The sequence below is a fragment of the Ovis canadensis genome, chromosome 17 (genome assembly GCF_042477335.2).
Source record: "Ovis canadensis isolate MfBH-ARS-UI-01 breed Bighorn chromosome 17, ARS-UI_OviCan_v2, whole genome shotgun sequence".
Lineage (NCBI taxonomy): Eukaryota > Metazoa > Chordata > Mammalia > Artiodactyla > Bovidae > Ovis > Ovis canadensis.
Genome location: NC_091261.1, coordinates 13,830,275 through 13,852,686, shown reverse-complemented (window position 1 = coordinate 13,852,686; position 22,412 = coordinate 13,830,275).

Sequence of the window (22,412 nt, the reverse complement as noted above, 5' to 3'; positions counted from 1 at the left end):
CCTGCAAAGTCATTACTTTCTTCGATTTTCTGTGAAAGATGCTAAATTGTTACTGGTTATGCTTTTAAAAACTCCTGAGATGGGGTTTCCCTGTTACTCAGAGGTAAAGAATCTGGCTGCCAATGCAGGAGACACAAGTTTGATCCCTGCTGGAGGACAATCACACATGTCTTGGCGCAACTAAGCCTAGGCACCACAACTACTGAGTCTGTGCTCTAGGGCCTGGAGCAGCAACTGCTGAGCCTGCATGCTCCAGAGCTTGTGGTCTGCAGTAACAGAAGCTGCCACAATAAGAAACCTGTGCATGGCAACTAGAGAGTAGCCCTCACTTGCAGCAACTAGAGAAACGTCCATGGAGCAACAAAGACCCAGCATAGCCAAAAATAAAAACAATAAAAAGAAAATTTAAAAAAGACTTTCTGAGTGTAAAAGGCCCACCAGAGAGGACCATCAGGCCAGCACTGGGCAGCCTGTGTTCTGATAGCATCTCAAGGCAGCAGGGTCTGAGCACTGGAGCCATAGGATCCTGGTGTGGTTCTGCTGATGACTTACTCGTGTAACTGACTACATAACAACCTCTCTGGGTCCCTGGAGTACGTTAAGAATGTATATTGTCACCCTGCTTATTTAACTTATATGCAGAGTACATCATGAGAAACGCTGGGCTGGATGAAGCACAAGCTGGAATCAAGATTGCATCAATAACCTCTGATATGCAGATGACACCACCCTTATGGCAGAAAGCGAAGAAGAACTACAGAGCCTCTTGATGAAAGTGAAAGAAGAGAGTGAAATAGTTGGCTTAAAGCTCAACATTCAGAAAACTAAGATGATGGCAACCGGTCCCATCACTTCATGGCAAATAGATGGGGAAACAGTGGAAACAGTGGCTGACTTTATTTTTCTGGGCTCCAAAATCACTGCAGGTAGTGACTGCAGCCATGAAATTAACAGACACTTACTCTTTGGAAGGAAAGTTATGACTAACCTAGACAGCATATTAAAAAGCAGAGACATTGCTTTGCCAACAAAGGTCCATCTAGTCAAGGCTATGGTTTTTCTGGTGGTCATGTATGGATGTGAGAGTTGGACTATAAAGAAAGCTGAGTGCTGAAGAACTGATGCTTTTGAACTATAATGGAGAAGACTCTTGAGAGTCCCTTGGACTGCAAGGAGATCCAACCAGTCCATCCTAAAGGAGATCAGTCCTGGGTGTTCATTGGAAGGACTAATGTTGAAGATGAAACTCCAATACTTTGGCCACCTGATGCAAAGAACTGACTCATTAGAAAAGACCCTGATGCTGGGAAAGATTGAAGGCAGGAGGAGAAGGGGTTGACAGAGGATGAGATGGTTGAATGGCATCACCAACTCAAAGGACATGAGTTTGGGTGAACTCTGGGAGTTGGTGATGGACAGGGAGGCCTGGCGTGCTGCGATTCATGGGGTCGCAGAGTCAGACATGAGTGAGCAACTGAACTGAACTGACTGGGTCCCTTATCTGTGAAATGAGAGGTTTGCCTTATGTGGTTTCCCAGGAATTTTCTGGCTTTAAATCACATTCAACTGCAGTAGCATATTTGTTTCTAACCTTTCCCACGTTGCTGTTGAGTTCATCTAATTGCTACCTCTTCTCTACTGATTTCATTCTGCTCCACCTCACCCTCAGATGACTCCTTCTTCCCACTCAGAGATAACAATCCTAATGGGCTCAGGATCATTCCCCCAACTGCCAAAACTATTTCCAAAATGCAAACTTTGGTTGCTGATTCACACACGGCTTGAGAAGCACTGTTTCTTTTTGACTAGTTTCCCACATGCTACCCTTACATCCAGAAACCAAGTCATTGGTGAAAAGCTGGGATCATGAAGGAATAGGGCCATTTGAGATGTTATTGTGAGACTTAAGTAAGAAAGATGAAGCTTTCAAATCACAAATATCATCATTACCAAATAGTGGAAAGTTAGCTAAATATGCATGGCCACTGCTCTTAGATACCTAAAATTAAAAACATTCCAGCTTAATGCCAAACATACAAACACAGACAAAACACCATGCAAACATCATCTTGTTGAGTGAATGAATAAATAAATGATTTAAGAGTCAACAGATACAACCCGAGGGCCCTCTTTGAGGCTTCATGTCTCACTGTAACATGTGTTGGGAGTTCACACCAGGGAATGAATCAAAAGGCAAGCAGAAAGAGTGTGGGGCACCAAAATAGACATTCCCAGCGCAGTGCCTGAAGGAGCTCCCTCTTTCACAAGGCTAGATGCCAAAAGAAAGCAAGAAAGGCACAGAGGGAACTAGGTCAGTAAAGTTCCACTGTAGCAAAGCCCAGAGAGTTGTCCTGCAGAGGAGAGACTTGTCTATAGGGGATAATCACACAGGTGTGTCAAAGAAGATGAAGGCTGAAATAAGTTCCTGGGTTTCTCCATTAGGAGGTCGAATCTCCATGGGGTGTGATGCAGTTCATGGAGTTGCAAAGAGTTGGACAGGACTAAGTGACTGAACAGCAACAAATTAGGAGGTTTGCAGACGACTTTTCCATGAGAGTTTCCATGGAATTATGGGGCTGGCACCAGATAGTATGAGATTTTACATAGCAAATGACTAAAGGGCAAGTGTGTTTTAAGACCAGACTGTACTTTCAGAGAAATAGACAACAAACTTTAGTATTCAAGGGAGTAATAGAGACAAAAGAGAAATTGGGAAGGGGGGAGAATACAGAGTTTGTCTGCAGTTAAAACAAAAGGGGAAAATTGCTTCAAATTAAGGACATTGAAGACATGTAGAAGAAGGAGAGCACAGAAGATGAAGCAGAGAACAGGGGGGAAAGACGTGATCACATTATAGGTAACAGAGGGAGCAGAGAGGAAGGGGACGAGATTTTGAGGTTGAAGGCTGCGGATGGAGAGTATCAGTACAGAGGCAGGTGTAGGACTAGCCAGTAACTTACGTTTTATGTGGAGAGTTCCTTGAAGATTTCAAGCATAGAAAGAGGGGAGAAGAAACAGGGTGACATTATTAAAGAAGTAGACTTAGAAAATTCTAGAAGTAGAAAAATAGTACACCAAGTAGAGCAAGTCATTTGCCCTCCCTCCAAACATGCTCAACAGGAACATTCACCTGCCTAACAGGAACAATTTTCCAGAAAGCAAGACATGATCAGTGTAGAGACTGATTCCCTCATCTCTGTTACCCATGCCTCCTCTTCAGTAACATGTTGGAAGAACAGGGAGAAAAAGGCATTCTGATCCCAGGAAAGATTTATGCCCACAAATGACAACTTGGAGCATTGCTGGTGTAATCATTAAATTAGCTGGAAAACTTTTCATGAGCTAGAGAACTTCACATACTTATATCACCAACTTTATAAACACAGCCTAATATTTGGCTGGCTTGAGCCCTAGTTTGGGGAATTATTAAATACATACATGTACACAGTCCCTTAATAAAATAGAATTTGAATAAGGCTTTGCCTCCTGTACTGAGTTTTAAACACTAAGAGAGTGCATGAGTGCATGCTCAGTCGACTGAGTCATGTCCAATTCATTGTAACCTCATGGACGGTAGACCCCCAGGCTCCTCTATCCCTGGGATTCTCCAGGCAAGAATACTGGAGTGGGTTGCCATGATCTCCTCCAGGGGAACTTCTCGACCCAGGGTTTGGAAATGTACCTCCTCAGTTCAGCTGCTCAGTCATGTATGACTCTTTGCGACCCTATGGACTGGAGCACGCCAGGCCTCCCTCTCCATCGCCAACTCCCGGAGTTGGTGATGTCATCCAACCATCTCATCCTCTGTTGTCCCCTTCTCCTCCCACTTCAGTCTTTGCCAGCATCAGGGTCTTCTCAAATGAGTCAGTTCATTGTATCAGGTGGCCAAAGTATTGGAGTTTCAGCTTCAGCATCAGCCCTTCCAATGAGTATTCAGGACTGATTTCCTTTAGGATGGACTGGTAGGATCTCCTTGCAGTCCAAGGGACTCTCAAGAGTCTTCGCCAACACCACAGTTCAAAAGCATCAATTGTTCGGCTCTCAGCTTTCTATATGGTCCGACTCTCACATCTATACATGACTACTGCAAAAACCATAGCTTTGACTAGACAGACCTTTGTTGGCAAAGTAATGTCTCTGCTTTTTAATATGCTGTCTAGGTTGGTCATAACTTTTCTTCCAAGAAGCAAGTGTCTTTTAATTTCATGGCTGGAGTCACCAACTGCACTGATTTGGGAGCCCCCCAAAATAAAGTCAGCCACTGTTTGCACTGTTTCCCCATCTATTTGCCATGAAGTGATGAGACCAGATGCCATGATTTTAGTTTTCCGAATGATGAGCTTTAAGCCAGGTTTTTCACTCTCCTCTTTCACTTTCATCAAGAGGCTCTTTAGTTCTTTGCTTTCTTCCATTAAGGTGGTGTCATCTGCATATCTGAGATTATTGATATATCTCCCAGCAATTTTGATTCCAGCTTGTGCTTCACCCAGCCCAGCATTTCTCATGATGTGCTCTGTATACAAGTTAAATAAGCAGGATGACAATATACAGCCTTGATGTACTTTTCCTATTTGGAACCAGTCTGCTGTTCCGTGTCCAGTTCTAACTGTTGCTTCCTGACCTGCATACAGGTTTCTCAAGAGGCAGGTCAGGTGGTCTGATATTTCCACCTCTTTCAGACTTTCCCACAATTTATTGTGATCTACACAGTCAAAGGTATTGGTGTAGTCAATAAAGCAGAAATATATATTTTTCTGGAACTCTCTTCCTTTTTCGATGATCCAGAGTATGTTGGCAATTTGATCTCTGGTTCCTCTGCCTTTTCTAAAACCAGCTTGAAACATCTGGAAGTTCATGGTTCACATATTACTGAAGCTTGGCTTGGAGAATTTGAGCATTACTTTGCTACTGTGTTCCAGCGAAGGCAATGGCAACCCACTCCAGTACTCTTGCCTGGAAAATCCCATGGACAAAGGAGCCTGGTAGGCTGCCGTCCATGGGGTCGGAAAGAGTAGGATACCACTGAGCGGCCTTACTTTCACTTTCACTTTACTAGTGAGTGAGATGAGTGCAATTGTGCTGTAGTTTGAGCATTCTTTGGCATTGCCTTTCTTTGGGATTGGAATGAAAACTGACCTTTTCCAGTCCTGTGGCCACTGCTGAGTTTTCCAAGTTTGCCGACATATTGAGTGCAGCACTTTCATAGCATCATCTTTTAGGATTTGAAATAGCTCAACTGGAATTCAATTGCCTCCACTAGCTTTGTTCGTAGTGATGGATCCTAAGGCCCACTTGACTTCACATTCCAGGATGTCTGGCTCTAGGTGAGTGATCATACCATCATCATTATCTGGGTTGTGAAGATCTCTTTTGTATAGTTCTTCTGTGTATTCTTGCCACCTCTTCTTAAAATCGTTTGCTTCTGTTAGGTCCATAACATTTCTGTCCTTTATTGAGCCCATTTTTGCATTAGATGTTCCCTTGGTATCTCTAATTTTCTTGAAGAGATCTCTAGTCTTTCCCATTCTGCTGTTTTCCTCTATTTCTTTGCATTGATTGCTGAGGAAGGCTTTCTTATCTCTTCTTGCTATTCTTTGGAACTTTGCATTCATATACTTATATCTTTCCTTTTCTCCTTTGCTTTTCCCTTCTCTTTTTTGTCACAGCTATTAGTAAGCCCTCCTGAGACATCCATTTTGCCTTTTTGCATTTCTTTTCCATGGGGATGGTCTTGATCCCTGTCTCCTGTAGAATGTTATGAACGTCCATCCATAGTTCATCAGGCAGTCTGTCTATCAGATCTAGTCCCTTAAATCTATTTCTCACTTCCACTGTATAACCATAAGGGATTTGATTTAGGTCATACCTGAATGTTTTTTCTTTCATCAAATAGATGGGGAAACAGAGGAGACAGTGTCAGACTTTATATTTGGGGGCTCCATAATCACTGCAGATGGTGATTGTAGCCATGAAATTAAAAGACACTTACTCCTTGGAAGGAAAGCTATGACCAACCTAGATAGCATATTAAAAAGCAGAGACATTACTTTGACAACAAAGGCCCATCTAGTTAAAGGTATGGTTTTTTTCCAGTGGTCATGTATACATGTGAGAGTTGATCTGTGAAGAAGGCTGAGTGCTGAAGAATTTATGCTTTTGAACTGTGGTGTTGGAGAAGACTCTTAAGAGTCCCTTGGATTGCAAGGAGATCCAACCAGTCCATTCTAAAGGAGATCAGTCTTGGGTGTTCATTGGAAGGACTGATGCTGAAGCTGAAACGCCACTACTTTGGCCACCCCATGTGAAGAGTTGACTCATTGGAAAAGACTCTGAGAGAGAAGGGAATGACAGAGGATGAGATGGCTGGATGGCATCACTGACTGGATGGATGTGAGTCTGAGTGAACTCCGGGAGTTGGTGATGGACAGGGAGGCCTGATGTGCTGCGATTCATGGGGTCACAATGAGTCGGACACGACTGAGTCACTGAACTGAATTGAATGGTCTAGCGGTTTTCCCCACTTTCTTCAATTTTAATCTGAATTTGGCAATAAGGAGTTCATGATCTGAGCCACAGTCAGCTCCCAGTCGTGTTTTTGCTGACTGTATAGAGCTTCTCCATCTTTGGCTGCAAAGAATATAATCGATCTGATTTCGGTGTTGGCCATCTGGTGATTCCATGTGTAGAGTCTTCACTTTTGTTGTTGGAAGAGGGTGTTTGCTATGACCAGTGCATTCTCTTGAAGTCCTATGTTATTACCATAAACAATAGAGATATTTCTTGTTGGAAGAGGGTGTTTGCTATGACAAGTGCATTTCTCTTGAAGTTCTATGTTATTAAGATAAACAGTTGAGTTGTTTCTTTCATCCCCCAAACTGGTTTATTTACATATTTTCATTCTAATTTCTTTAAAAGTATCTTGTTAAACATAGGATCCTATCTAATGTAATCTTAGATATAAATGTCTTTTGATCGCCCTACAGTATTTTCTTTAAACAAAATGCACACAAAATATTTTTATGGTTTAATTTTTATGACCAGTGGTTTCTAATTCTCTAAGCTTATAATTAAATGGTTCTCATTTTTATCTGCGTTTTGGATTACCCAGGAAACTTCAAAAATTGCTGATATTTAGGTCCTAGTCCAAAAAATTCTTATTTAATAGTTCTGAGTGTTTTTTGCATTAAGATATATTTAAATCTCTCCAAGTCACTCATTATAATGTGTAGTCATTGTTGGCAATCACTGCTGTAAATGTTAGAAAACATTTTCTTCTGGTTTGAGTAACCATGGCAAATTTACTAGGTATATAATTGATCACAATAAATTAAACATGTTATAAATTATGAAAGAGAGTTTCCAGACACCAGTGTTTAAAATTGCACCTTTCTTTTTTTTTGTCATTTCAAAGGTTTACTTACTTCCTGGTAATGCATCAATATAGATAAGAGGTAAATCTCTCTTTCTAAATGGATAAGATATGCTTGTTTTAAAGTTTGACTAGGGACTTTGTGGAAGAGGGTATGGGTAAAAAAGTAGCTTCAATTTAAAGGTACATTCTCCAGCAGATCAATGTTAAGAAATAACACAAATTCAAGTTAAAGATATATAGAAGTTGTATGTCAGAAAGCTCTCTCTACCACACCCCTAGGAAAATCTTCATGTATCCTTCAAACTTGGCAAAAGGTGTAGCACACTGAAAGCCCCTGCTCTGTGGTCTGGGAGATAATGTTCCTTTCCCCTCCAAGTCAACCCCTACCCTGCTCCCTGCCTCCTGGAGGCTGATCTAAGTAGACAGTACTGTACCTTCCTCACCCTCTGGCTTCTGATTAGGTTTATTCCATGAGTTAGGAGGGAGCTTGAGGTCAGATTTCCTTTCAGTGGCGTTTTCTAGGGCAGACTGATACCGTTGATTCTAAATCACAGTTCCTCTTAGGTGGCCATCTCTCCATGACTTTCTCCTTCCAGTTTTGAATACTTACTCTCTCTTCTTGTCCCCTAGAGCCTAGAGCAAGTTAACAGCCCCAGGGTAGTCACTATCCCTGATGAGTTCCCACACCATTTGAAAATAGTCTCCCTACTAAATCATTCTTAAATTATTTTGATTTGCATGTGCTAGGCTGACTCATCTATGGCCAGAGAAGTCTTCTGTATGACTCTGTGGCTTTCAAAGTGGTTGCCTGGGGTCAGGGATGTCGCCGAACAAGGCTTCTGGCTCCTTGTCTTCTCTAATTAGAGAGCATAATGGCTATTTCTGAAGCAAACCTCAAGAGACGAGCCTGGCATTTAAGGCTCAGTCCATATACAGATCACAGAGAATGAATACTTCAGCTGACATCATTCAAAACGAATACAATGAGTACATGGACAGTCTGCTCAGGATGGTTTCCTGCCCACATCTACACGCCTGGTGAGTGAGGGATAACCCTTCAGATAAACACCAAAGGAGGAATGTCAAACATATACAATGCTTATACTCTTCCATCACTTTTCCCCATTTGCCCCTTATTTATATACAGTTCTGCCTTTTGTTGTTCACAAATTGTTTCTTGAAAATTGATCTACTTTTCTTAGCTAGAGTGTAAGTTTCATGGGATCATAAACCACAAACATATTTCTTTGTATTCTCTTCCAGCTCTCCTGTCTTTTGCATGTCCAATCTGGCATCAAGCTTATCTGTTGTTGTTCTGGCACCTTGTCTTGCCTAACCTTGCTCAGTCATGCCTAACTCTTTGCAAACCCATGGACGGCAGCTTGCCCAGCTTCCCTGTCCTTCACTATGTCCCGGAATTTGCTCAGACTTGTGTCCATTGTGTTGATGATGCCATCCAATCATCTCATCTCTAAGTTTATCTAATGAGCTCTTAATTTCAATTATAGTATTTTCTTGATTCATTCATTCAACAAAATATTTATTGAGTTCCCAATTCATGCTAGCCATTGAATGGATTATAAAAATGAACAGAAGACCCTGACTAGTGTTAATTATCTGAGCATAATGACAATTAATGCCAGGGTCCAGCCCCCGCAGGATGCAGGGGAACCCGAAGGAGAAATGGCATCAGCAAATGATTTAGAGAGAGATAAGAAAAGAGTGTTGTAGATAAGAAAATAGAGGAGAGAAAGAGGCTGATATTCCTTGGTTTACACAGAAAGCTAATAAAGTCTTAGAAGGCCAGACAGGAAAGTGAATGCAGAGAGCCTCTGTGTTCCAAAGGATCAGCCTGAAAAAGAGAGAGAGGGAGAGGGAGAGAGAAAGAAAGAGAGAAAAAATGAAAAACACGGGGTGACCAAGCTTCTTCGGTAAGCGAGGCCCATTATTTTATTTTCAAAAAGGACTTTTATACCTCAACTTGTACATAGAGGGAAATGAAAGATGCAAAGTCATACAGAGTCAGCCCAAACATTACATCTGTTTTGTCTTTATCAAAACCAGGACTTTTTCTGCATACCTGTTCCATAAACAATGTTGTGTATGTTATCTTCTGGTCTTGGAGGCCTGTGAAGATTTTATGACCCTCTTTTGATAAAGGCTGCTCAACCAGAAAACTTATTTTCCCTTGAAATATTTTTTCTTTATATTTCTAATCTATGTAAGCCTCAGAAAGCATTAAACAAGTTACATTTCTCAGGGAGCAAAGGTGCAATGAGTTACAAGAAAGAACCAATTAGCTCAAAGTTCTGATGTGGTTAATTTCAAGGCTACACTTGTTTTTTTCACTTTTCAACTATGTTAACTAATGCACTCCCAGGTGCACAGTGGATAAGAGATATGGGAACTTAGCAACAAGCATTGGCCCAATAATGAAATCCTACACCAGCCCTACTCTAATAACTTTTAAATCTTTGAAAGGCTCTATGTTTTAGGCTTCTCGTGCCTCTCACAGTTGGGAGGCTGTAAATAATCATATGTGTAGCTGCAAGAGTATGGATAAACCTGCCAAGCAAGCTAGAATGCTAACAGAGGGGGTTTGAATTGAGATATTCCTCTCATGTCCAGGAGACTTATTAGCTAGAGCCCTAAGTTGATTTTCTCCAGAGAAAGGTGGTCGGGGATAGCCCCCTGTATGTCAGGAGAGTTGGCGAAAGGCACAAAATAGTAAGACAGACAGATTCTGGTTTTGGGGTAGATGCTCCAGCAGGTCTATGCAGCCCCTCGACTCCTAAAGCCTTGCTTAACAGGTCTCTTCCACATGACTTTGTCATGGGTGGGATCTCCTGTGCTGGCTTCTGGCAAATTGATTTTTTAAAGATAGATTAATTGAAAAGATAATATGCCCTTATTCATCTTTCACAAACTCCATCCACTCTCACTGTAACTATCAGAGTTCTTGGTTGAAAACAATATGAACTAACTCTGGGTAACTTAAGCAGAAAAGGAACTTATTAGGACACTATTTTGTAAATTACAGACTTACCCAGAAGTCCGGACATCTAAGCAGGCTAGGCAGGAGCAGGTGAGAGTTGCAGCAGAACACACGTGAAACAGAGCACTGACGATGGCTGCCTGGCTGCATCACTGCACTCTTGACCTTGAGATCTGTCTAGAGACTGGAGAGGAGAGGCCAGCTTGTCTCCTGTCTCTGGAAGGTGTTGTCAGCTATCTCTGCCCCTTGCAACATACTCACTTCAGACCCTGGGTGCCCATGATGATCACCTGTGGAGGCAAATGAAGGTTCTTGCCAATTGAGACAATAAGGGTATTCAGTGCTTCTGAGAGCTGGTACTCCACTTCCAGTTAAGACCCCCACACTGGAATATTTCCCGAATACAGAAGGACTTCATGCTAGAGGCCAAAAATGCTCGTAAGTTTCCACTCTATTTATATAGCGAACTTCACAGCCAACACACTGGCAATAGTGTTATGTATTGGTAAACAACTTAGGAAGTGCTTAATATTCCAGACACCCATGGAGGCAGTGTTTTTAGGATAAATATTAATGATTTCCCCAGGAATTGAGCTATTTGTGGCAGAATTTGTTATTGTTAACACAAATATTTGCCAAGACATAAAAGAGCAGAGTTAATTCATTTGGCATGCTGCGATTCATGGGGTCGCAAAGAGTCGGACACGACTGAGTGACTGAACTGAACTGAACTGAACTGACCACATGTTAAGGGTAAGGTGGTGGGAGCTGGAAAAAACCTAGCTAACCTGCCTTCTGCCATTTCAGCATCCACTGCCAGCCTAGGCTTGGGGCCTTGGGGTTGCAAGGACCTCACTTTACCAAAGTTTAACCTAGTATCTCCCCCTCTCTCTTTACTTAGTGCCTATCTTGGTGAAGACTTAGAAAAGGAAATTATAGGACTGGTAAATGTGGGGGAAAGGAAGTGAAAAGCAAGGGAGTAAAAGAAAGATATACCCAACTGAATGTAGTTCCAGAGAAGGAGGAGAGCTAAGAAGTCCTTCTTAAGTGAACATGCAAAGAAACAGAGGAAAACAATAGAATGAGAATATTAGAGGTCTCCTCAAGAAAGTTGGCACTATTAAGGGAACATTTCAAGCAAAAATGGATACAATAAAGGACAGAAATGGTAAGGACCTAACAGAAGCAGATGAGATTAAGAACAGGTAGCAAGAATACACAGAACTATAGAAGAAAGGTTGTAATGACCTGGATAAGCATGATGGTGTGGTCAGTCATCTAGAGCTGGACATTCTGGGTATGAAATCAAGTGGGCCTTAGGAAGCATCACTATGAACAAAGCTGGTGGAGGTGACAGAATTCAAGCTGAGATATTTAAAATCCCAAAAGATGATCCTGTGAAAGTGCTACACTTAGTTGGCAGCAAATATGGAAAACTGATCAGTGGCCAGAGGACTGGAAAAGGTCGTTTTCATTCTAATCCCAAAGAAGGGCAATGCCAAAGAATATTCCAACTACCATACAGTTGGAATGGTAGCAAAGTTATGCTCATTTCACATGCTAGCAAAGTTATACTCAAGATCCTTCAAGCTAGGCTTCAGCAGTTTGTGAACCAAGAACTTCTAGATGTACAAGCTGTGTTTCAAAGTGGTAGAGGAACCAGAAATCAAATTGCCAGCATTTGTTGGATCATGGAGAAAGCAAAGGAATTCTAGAAAAACATCTGCTTCATTGAATACACTAAAATCTTTGGCTGTGTTGATCACAAAAAACTGTGGAAAATTCTTAAAGAGATGGGAGTGCCAGACCACCTTACCTGTTTCCTGGGAAACCTATATGCAGGTCAAGAAGTGATGGTTAGAATCAGACATGGAAAACTGGACTGGTATAAATTTGGGAAAGGATACTGCAAGACTGTTTATTGTCACCCTGCTTATTTAACTTATATGCAGAGTACATCATGTGAAATGCTGGGTTGGATGAATCACAGGATGGAATCAAGATTGCCAGGAGAAATATCAGCAACATCAGATATTCAGATGATACCACTCTAATAGCAGAAAGTGAAGATCCTCTTGATGAGAGTGAAAGAGGAGAGTAAAAAAGCTGGCTTGACGCTCAAATTAAAAACCCAGTCCCATCACTTCAAGGCAAATAGAAGGGGAAAAAGTGGAAACAGTGACCGATTTTATTTTCTTGGACTTCAAAATCACTGCAGATGGTGACTGGAGCCATGAAATTAAAAGATGCTTGCTCCTTGGAAAGCGGGCTTCCCATGTGGCTCAAGTTGTAAAGAATCTATCTGCCAATTGCAGAACAGGAGACAAGGTTCAATCTGTGGGTCAGGAAGATCTCCTGAAAGAGGAAATGGTAACCCACTCCAGTATTCTTGCTGGGAAATGGACAGAGGAGCCTGGTAGACTACAATCCATTGGGTTGGAAAGAGTCAGACATGAGTGAAGTGACTGAGCATAGCATCCCTTGGAAGGAAAGTTATTGCAAACCTAGACAGCATATTAAAAAGTAGATAGGTCACTTTCCCTTGAACAGCAAGGAACTCATGCCAGTCAATCCTAAAGGAAATCAGTCCTGAATATTCATTGGAAGGGCTAATGCTGAAACTGAAGATCCAATACTTTGGCCACCTGATGCAAAGAACTGACTCACTGGAAAAGACCTTGATGCTGGCAAAGACTGAAGGCAGGAGGAGAAGGGAATGACAGAGGATGAGATGGTTAGATGGCATCACCAACTCAATGGGCATGAGTTTGACCAAGCTCTGGGAGTTAGTGATGGACAGGGAAGCCTGGCATGCTGTAGTCCATGGGGTTGCAAAGAGTCAGACATGATTGAGCTACTGAACTGAACTCAACACTTTGGTGACAAAGGTTCCTATAGTCAAAGCTATGGTTTTTCCAGTAGTCATGTATGGATGTGACAGCTGGACCATAAACAAGGCTGAGTGCCAAAAATTGATGCTTTTGAATTGTGATGCTGGAGAAGACTCTTGCTTGAGAGACCCTTGGACAGCAAGGAGATCAAACCAGTCCATCCTAAAGGAAATCAACCCAAATATTCATTGGAAGGACTGTTGCTCCAATACTTTGGCCACCTGATGCAAAGAGCTGACTCACTGGAAAAGGCCCTGATGTTGGGAAAGATTGAAGGCAGGAGAAGGAGGGGGTGACAGAGGATGAGATGCTTGGATGTCATCACCAACTCAACAGACATAAATTTGAGAAAATTTCAGGAGATAGTGGAGGCCAGAGGAGCCTGACATGCTACAGTTCATGGTGTAACAAAGAGCTGGATATGACTTAGTGACTGAACAATTATAACAAAAATGCAGAAGATAAAAGTGAAAGTGAATTTGCTCAGTCGTGTCCGACTCTTTGCGAGCCCATGGACTGTAGCCTACCAGGCTCCTCTGTCCATGGGATTCTCCAGGCAAGAATACTGGAGTGGGTTGCCGTTTCCTTCTCTGGGGAATCTTCTCGACCCAGGGATTGAACCCGGGTCTCCCGCATTGCAGGCAGATGCTTTATCCTCTGAGCCACTAGACACTAATGTAAAAAAAAAAAATTATTATTAACATTTTGGGTAAAAAGCATCAAGAGCTACAAGAACATTCTAGCTATAAAGATGATATAAAAGATAAAAAATTTTTTTTCTTCTAAGCAAAATATTGAAAGTCATCTTTTATTTTCCTTGTCTCCTACATCTACCAGCTGCTCTATGCCAAATTGAAGATAGTGCCATACAAACCAGATCCTTGGAACTGCCAGTTCTGCAAAAGCTACACTGTTCTGTGGTGCTTTTTACTAAGGCGTTCATGTTTATTCTTTCCCTCGGTCTTCACAACAATCCTATGCAGTAGCTAAGGATTATCATGCCCACTTTGTAAATTAGCAGACTGATTCTTATAGAGGATAAGTAGCTGGCTTGGTCAAACAGCAGGTAAATATCAGAGTTAGGAGTCAAATCTAGCTTTACCCGACTTCAAACCTGAACTCTCAACCACAGCTCTACACATTTTTTTACTTAAAAAGTGAAAAGCATCACTTAAGGAACATACAAGTCTAGGAATTATTTCTTAGACTGGAAACAGACATTCAGTAGGAGGTAGCAACTGGGACATTTCACTTTAGAGGTTGATGTGTGTAAGCTTGTTTCTTATAAGAATATTGAAAATGTTATTTTGGGCCATGAAATGGAAATTAGGTGTTTTGTGTGGTGGGTGCTAACTGCTATTTTAGACATCTTTATATAATTTCCTGCTCTTGGTAGACAATCTCCAGACAAAGTCTAGAGATTCCTGTCACTGCCTGTGGCTGGCTGCAGGATGTACAAGGTAAGCTATATGCAAGCAAGCCCTGATTCTTTCTGTAAGTCAGCTTTTGCAATGAATTCACAATCTCCAGTCTTTTCTCATATAAATACTACTGGACATTTTTTTGCAAAAATCTTTTAAAAATGAAAGGCTGGGTCGCAGAATTGACTTTATAGGACACAGCACGTGCCAAAGCCATTTCAAATCTTACTTCATTTCAAAATGCCTCTGTGGCTGGATTTTTCATTTCTTTCCCTTATTTTAGATCATTATAACACATTTTATAGGTCAATGTCAAACAGCAAGTCTTCACCAGTGCCCAAGCTGTTGTTGGAAATCATGCCAGAACACACAACTGTATCCACTAAGTTAATGGAAATGCAACATTGTGGCTGGAATTTTACATCAGCGAAAATCACGAAAACTCACGAACCCAATTCCCACCACACAGAGAAAAAAGAGACTGGTTCTTTCTACTGTGAGCGGCCAACCCACAGGCCATTAATGACTCCTTTTGTGGAATAGGAGATCCTTACTAGTTCCCATTTCAATAAACCATAAACTTTTACATGCACACTAAACACCAGAGAACTCGCAATCATTTCACCATTATCTGCATCCACCAAATGTGTATCTATGCAGGGACCAACGCACAACACAAAATGCTTCTCCTTTAAAAACCTTATATTTTGATTCAGCCAATACCTGCTGTGACCCCAGGAGCGTAGCAACGTGGGTCATAAGGTTTTTTTCTTTTTTATTTATTTAATTTATTTATTTATTTATTTTAAATGTTTATTTTTACTTTATTTTACTTTACAATACTGTGTTGGTTTTGCCATATATTGACATGAATCCACTACGGGTGTACATGCGATCCCAAACATGAACCCCCCTCCCATCTCCCTCCCCACAACATCCCTCTGGGTCATCCCCATGCACCAGCCCCAAGCATGCTGGTCATAAGGTTTTATAGTCCCTTTGGGGCTCAGTGGACACGCAATTTCACAGCTACGGTTTCCACTTGACCAAAAACATCCTATCTTTAGCTGAGCAGCCTAACAGGAGCAAAAGTAAGGAGCAGTTTTCAATTTGGTGGTACCTTAGAATCATCTGAAAAGTTAAAAAAAAATCCTGATGCTTAGGCTGTATCAGACTAATACCGTTAGAATCTCTGGAGGCGGGAGCCAGGTGCCACTATTTTTGGATCTTCCCGGGTGGATGTGGGCCCAGGCTGAGGACCTGAGAGGAGCATGGCCTTCCTTTTTGTCTTTCCAGCCTTCTTGGTTTGTTCTTCATCAGGTCTTCTCTCTCCCTCTCCCACAACCATTCCTATTGTGGGGAATGATTTTTTCCCCACAATATCAAGAAAGTTTAATGTTTTCCCTAAATGAGAAAGGCCTCCTTGGAGGAAAAAAAGTTTTGAACAGATTGCCTGATTTCCAGCACCATGCTGGCCACGTCACAGAAGCTGTGGGTAGATTGTGTGCTTTCTACTCAACCTCAAAGCTTGTTAGGAAAGAAATCGACAGTTCTGGCTACTTTAAGAAAACCCAGGGACTGTGGATCTTCAGGGGCTATAAACAAGACCAGTGTTTCTTTTTACATGGGCCCTGGGCCATTTGCCCAAGTCATTAGACCCTGCCTCCAGGCCACTTGAATGTCTGGGGCAGAGCCTAGTAATTTGCATTCTAAGAAGCTTTCCAATGATTTGAACACTTTGGAAACTATTGAAGAAGCTGGTTGGCTCTCTGATAGCAGTGCCATCCCTATAAGGTAAGCTTATCCCAAAGCTTAGAAGATTGAATTTGAAGAGATGTTGAGTATCATGTTACTGGGAATGAATTTTCATAAAGAGTTAAAATGCACTAGAAATACATAGTTTTTCTTGAAGTTCTTGGGGCTCATGACACCGAGTGTATTTGACCGTGTCTTTTCAATGGAGAGATCAGAGGCTCCTGGAGGGGAAATGCATCTAAACTTGCACTGAAATGTTATGCTTCTGCATCCATCTGTATTTTTGATACAGCCTGGACCACTTTCTTTCTATGTGACCTTGAATAAATTAGCTAGTCCTCCCTCTGGTTAGCATCATCTGTGAACTGGGGACCCCAATGCCTCGAAGACTACATGAAAATTTCATGGTATGATGACTGGGCTTTGTGACTGGTAGCCTGGCCCAGCTGCTGGCTGTCGCTCGCAGTCCTGCTGTCCAGGCTGATAGCCTTATGTTGCAGGGAGCTCTCAGAAGCGCTGATCTTGCCAGGTGTATGTCAGTCAGTTTTGTGGCTGAGCTGGGACTTGAGCCCAAGAGTCCCAACTGGAGGCAGTTCTCTCTCTATTTCACCCCAGCCTCTGAATCGAGATGCTTGACTCAGATTTGTATCATGCTGAGCAAGGAACTCAAAGCAATGATTTGAATTCCTTATGTGACAGAGAAAGATACGTTTTAAATGTAAAATCCTTCCCTTCTCCTGCCTTGTAAAGAGAAAGGACACTTTTCATGCAAGGTACCTGGCGTTTGTCATGCTCCAGAGAGAGGTGAAAGGTGGAGAAAATGAGAAAGCTGAGGAGGCAAAATTGCGCTGCAGGAAAAAAGATGGAGCCAAAGGCAGAAACCAAGATTCCAGGACAAAGGTGGGGGCAGACAGATGGAAAGAGGGGAGAAGCCCATGAAGACTGGATTAAAGAGACAGGAACTGCCTCAAGGAGCGGAATTCGTGAAAGAAAATAAATATTCAAGAGGGATTATTAGGAAAGTTTGCTCTCCAAGTATACACAGTACAATCTGTTTATCCTGTCTCCAAGACTCCTCCCCGAAAGATCCACATTGCTTATAAATGGCTCTAGAGTCCAGCTTGGCTTTGTTGGCTTGTTTGCTCTTTAGAATGTGTTGGTGCAGAGTTAGGCATAAAGAAAGAGTAGAAACATTTAAGACAGTGGCACCCATGTGGGTAAATATTGTATCACCACTCCTCTCTGGAATTTAAAAATTACAGAAGCTAAATAAACCATCTACAAATTAACAGGTTTTGTAAATGAGTTAGGTCTTGTCTCCATGTCGGGAGTCCTCTCCCAAGCTAAACGTAAGGCATTGTGAGCCCCTCAGGCGCAGGTTTTCCTCAGCTGCTTCCTTCCTACTGTCTCCCTGCCTCATTTACAGTCTGCATCCCCAACTCTTTTGCATCCATACTCCATCTTTAAATTTCCATCAAACTACAGTTTGTATCTGCACCTTATTTCCTTGACTTCTTATCCTTCTCCTGGCCTGCTATTTATAACTTGCATCAATTTCTCAAATGTGATTCTTAACTCTCTTCCCAAGGACTGGCTTTCCTTTCCATCTGTTGTTCTTATTGTCTCTGACTCGCTAGCTCTTGGACTTCCCAAGTGGTGCTAGTGGTAAAGAACCTGCCTGCAAATGCAGGAGACATAAGAGACTTGGACTCAATCCCTGAGTCAGGAAGATCCCTTGGAGGAGGGCATGGCAACCCACTTCAATATTCTTGCCTGGAGAATCCCATAGACGGAGGAGTCTGGCAGGCTACAGCCCGTTGGGTTGCAGAGTCAGACACAACTGCAGCAACTTAGCACGCACGTATGTACCTTGCTCTGAGACATTCCTTGCGACACCTCCCTCCATGCAGCTTCTCCCACAAGACCACGGCCCAGAGGCTAGTCTGCCGCCTCTGTTAAGCTCAGTCCTGCCCCTGAAAGCAGCATAGATGAAGTCAATGTCCCTTTGAAAGGAAGGCTGCTGTATTCCCTATCCACGCTTAAAGCACCCAAGGGTCTGACCTGATGCCGAGTGTAGACGTCTGCACACAGGATTTCCAGATCATGACCCATGGTAGCACCCTCACGTTTCTGAGGCACTGATGAGCCGACAAACACACACTCCAGGGAGATACTTCTGTGCCTCCACACATAACGATGCCTGTGTGTGTGGGTCTAGTTACATGTGTTGTTCTTTTCGTAAGAGAGAATTTAATTAGAAATTAACACGTGCTCTATGCTGTTTTCCTTTCATCCTTAATCAATTCTATTCAAGTGTAGCAAAGAGATTGAAGATATATTTTGTATTTTTAAAAGCCCCATCTGTTTTCTCATCTCCTGAAATACAAAAAAGAAAGAAAGAAAGAAAAGGAAAACCCCACTTGTACTGTACAGTTTTCCCCAGGAAGTCACATCATTTTCATGCAGAAGGCAAATTGCCTTCTGAGGTCACCAACATAGCACGATTTAGCCCCAAACCTAATTGGAGCAATACTATTTATAGTCTGAATAGAACATTTTTGTGAGAAATGAGTCTTCAGAACTCTGTCACTCTTTACTACCTTTTAAAATCGGCACATTTTCACCATGAGAGCTGCGCAGTTCTTTCTATGGACCCCCACCCCACATTTCGGTTCTGCTCTTTCGCTGGGCAATGCACTTGGGGGGATGTGAAAAAGAGATAATTGCAAAAACATGGGGCTTTCTGCTTTAGCTGCCAGCTTTCCCACCCCAAATAATACACTGGAATCTCAAGTTATTCTTTGTGAATAAAGCATAGAGTTCTTTTGAAGGAAAATACACAAAGGAAAAGTGATTTGTTTGAAGGGAGGAAAAAACTGTAGTTAAGGTCATCAGCCTTTTTGTTTTTAACTGTTTGTTGCCAAGTATGAGATAAAGAGAATTCAAAGTGAATTCATTCAACTTACATAAATGGTTTTTGGGTGTGTGTGTGTTAACTTTTCCTTTTGGGGGGTCTCCATCACTACCTCCGCAGGGGAAGGCTGCCCGAGCCCAGCTCCCACCCCCTTCCCTTCCTGGATTGTAGTCACGGCAGTCACATGCCAATGTGCTGATGGTCACATTTTCCATCAGCAGCATTTGGCTATTTGGCATAGTCCTCAAGCAATTGTGCAGACTTGGAGTTGCCTGCAGTGTGGCTCATGTGTTCCTCATAGACCGTCTGGACAACTGTGATTCTCAGAGGCAATTAATTGTTAAATGCTTAAAATAAAGACATAAGTTATCTTTGTCAAATCTGTGCGCTGTTTCTGAACATGGTCTGGCATTGCTCTGGCTTTCAGGATAGTGCAACTACTATGACTAGTGAAAAATGGATTTGGAAATGAAGCACTAATTGGCACTTTTCTGCAAAAAGAGCTGAACAATTCAGGTCCCAAGTCTGGCTTTCCTTGCCCTCTTTTTACACCCGCTAAGACATGGTGTGCACAGAAACTCACTGTTAACTAGAAACACCTATGTGCACAACTTGACTGCTACAGCATTCACAGTACGTATAGCATTTATGTAGTATACACACTTGCCAAAGTATTTTTTGCTCCATTGCTGATTTTCAAGTAAGCAAGCGGTTAAAACAATTTCTAAACAGTGACTGCCGTTTTGTAAATTTCATTCATTTTATGTTCACAGTAATAAATGCTTCCTGTTAAGTGAAACATCTTTGGAAAGTCTGGTGGAAAAATAAGAAGCATGGAAGGGTAATCTGGCCTTTCTCGGCAGGTAGTGGGGGTGGAAACTTGATCCCTTTTCTTTTCCTTTATTGCACAGCTAGTCAGTGCTCCACAGAAATAGCCCTGTGCAAGAGTGTACAAAGCCTGCCTCTGTGGTAGTTTGTAGGCTCAGCTAAGGTACACTGGATCTTTAATGCCTTTGGGAAAGGGTGAGCATACCATGGGCTTCTCAGGTGATGCTAGTGGTAAAGAAGCCACCTTCCAATACAGGAGACACAAGAGATGTGGTTCAATCCTCGGATCTGGAAGATCCCCTGGAGGAGGGCTTGGCAACCTACTCCAGTATTCTTGCCTGGAGAATCCCACGGACAGAAGGGCCTGGTGGGATATAGTCCATAGGATCACAAAGAGTCAGACATGACTGAAGTTACTTAGCATGCATGCATGCACAGGCATATTGCCACCACTTGGCTAGGTATATTCTTCAGGAATAATCTAAGCATAGGGGAAAGCATAATTAATTAATAGCAGATCTGAAAACTTCCTCCCAGATTGGTACTTAGTTACTGAAACCAGCCACTGAGCCATCCTGAGGACTCCGGAAGGGATGGACAAAAGATTGTGTGATAGAAACACATCAGTGGATGTGTTTGTCTCCTACAAACCCACCCCTTCCATCAAATGTACATGTTAAGGATATATGAAAAGAAAAAAGTTAAAAGAAAGAAGAGGACAACATTGCAATGAGTTATTAGGAATATTTGGGCATTATTTTGAGGGAAATGAGTGACTTCTGTGGGATGTCAGGCACCCTAGAGAGAATATATTGGGCAATTCCATTTGGTCACTAGCTATAATGCTCAGAACACTGAGGCACTGGCCCTGTGAACATGTGATGAAGATGTGAGCCCAGAAGTAGCCAGATTGCTCAATCATGCAATGCCATTAGTCCAGGAGCTACACAGCTTTGTACATGGGGCAGCAGAAGGCAGAGAGTACCACTGCTAGAAGTGCCCCTGATCTTTCCTAATTCAGCATTGATTTTGTGAACTGGATAACTGTGTTCCTTTGAAGATGTTTGTCAAATAATTAGTCTCAATATTCAAATAAACCTGAATTTATCTTAGAGGAAGCTGATCTTGTTACTAGTTGAAATAAATATGCCTTTGGAATTTTCTTTTCTGGTTCTTTTATTTTTCTAGGCACCAGTGGAAGGCAGAAGAAATTCCCCAATGGATCCAGAGTCTATCCATTAGCAGCCATTTAAATGATGTCTTTTTTTCCCAAAGCACACACATTCTTTGCTGATGAGTGAACAGATGGGCATGTGGCATCCTTCTTGCCACCCCTCATACTGAGGCACATTCCTTCCACTTTCTAAATAACCTTGACGCAGGCTAAGCTTCCCAGACTTCATCTGCAGAAATTCTACATTCATGCAAATGCATTATCATGCCAGTGAATTAAAGGAGAGAAACAGAATTTAGAAACAGAGCTGAGGGGAAAAATCTTCTTGAGGACCACCCTGAAATGGTGTAGAGATTCAACGTGTTTCCAATCATTGGCTTCTGGAAGAGAGTGAGTTCTGTTTACAGTAGTTCCAAACCAGGTGAGAATGAAGGAGTCATCTGTGTCCAGGAGGGCAGGTCAGCATGGCTTGTGACAAGTTGTGACCTGTGTTGTGAGTGAGGTCAGATATGTTTTTTTTTTCAAAGTGATTTATGTGTCTTTGAAACTTTGGCTGTAGTTAGGCAGATAGGATGGAGAAAGAAAAGGCAGAAGAGAGGGTCAGAGGGTGTGATGGGGCATCAGGATTGGGAAGTCCTGGTTTTGAGTTTGCCTCTGACAGGTAATAGTTGCTTCAGGCAATTTGTTTCTACTCAGTGAGCCTCAACTTAGTCACCTTAAAAATAACTCTATTAGATGAGTGATTCTCACACTATTTGATCTAAAGACTTGCCATGCTCTTGAAAATTGAGGCTTGCAAAGGGCTTTTGTTTACATAGGTTCTATCTGTTGATAATTACCATATTAAAATTAAAATGTGCAAATCTTTAAAATAGTAATTTATTTAAAATAGTAATAACAAACCATTTTCATGTTAACATATGATTATGAAAATTATATTTCCCAGAGCAGAAATAAATTTAGGGAGAAGTATAACATTGTTCTACAAAAAATGCAGATCAGTGTTTCGACTTAATAGGAAACTGCCAGATTCATATGTCTGCTTCTGCAGATTGAATCTGT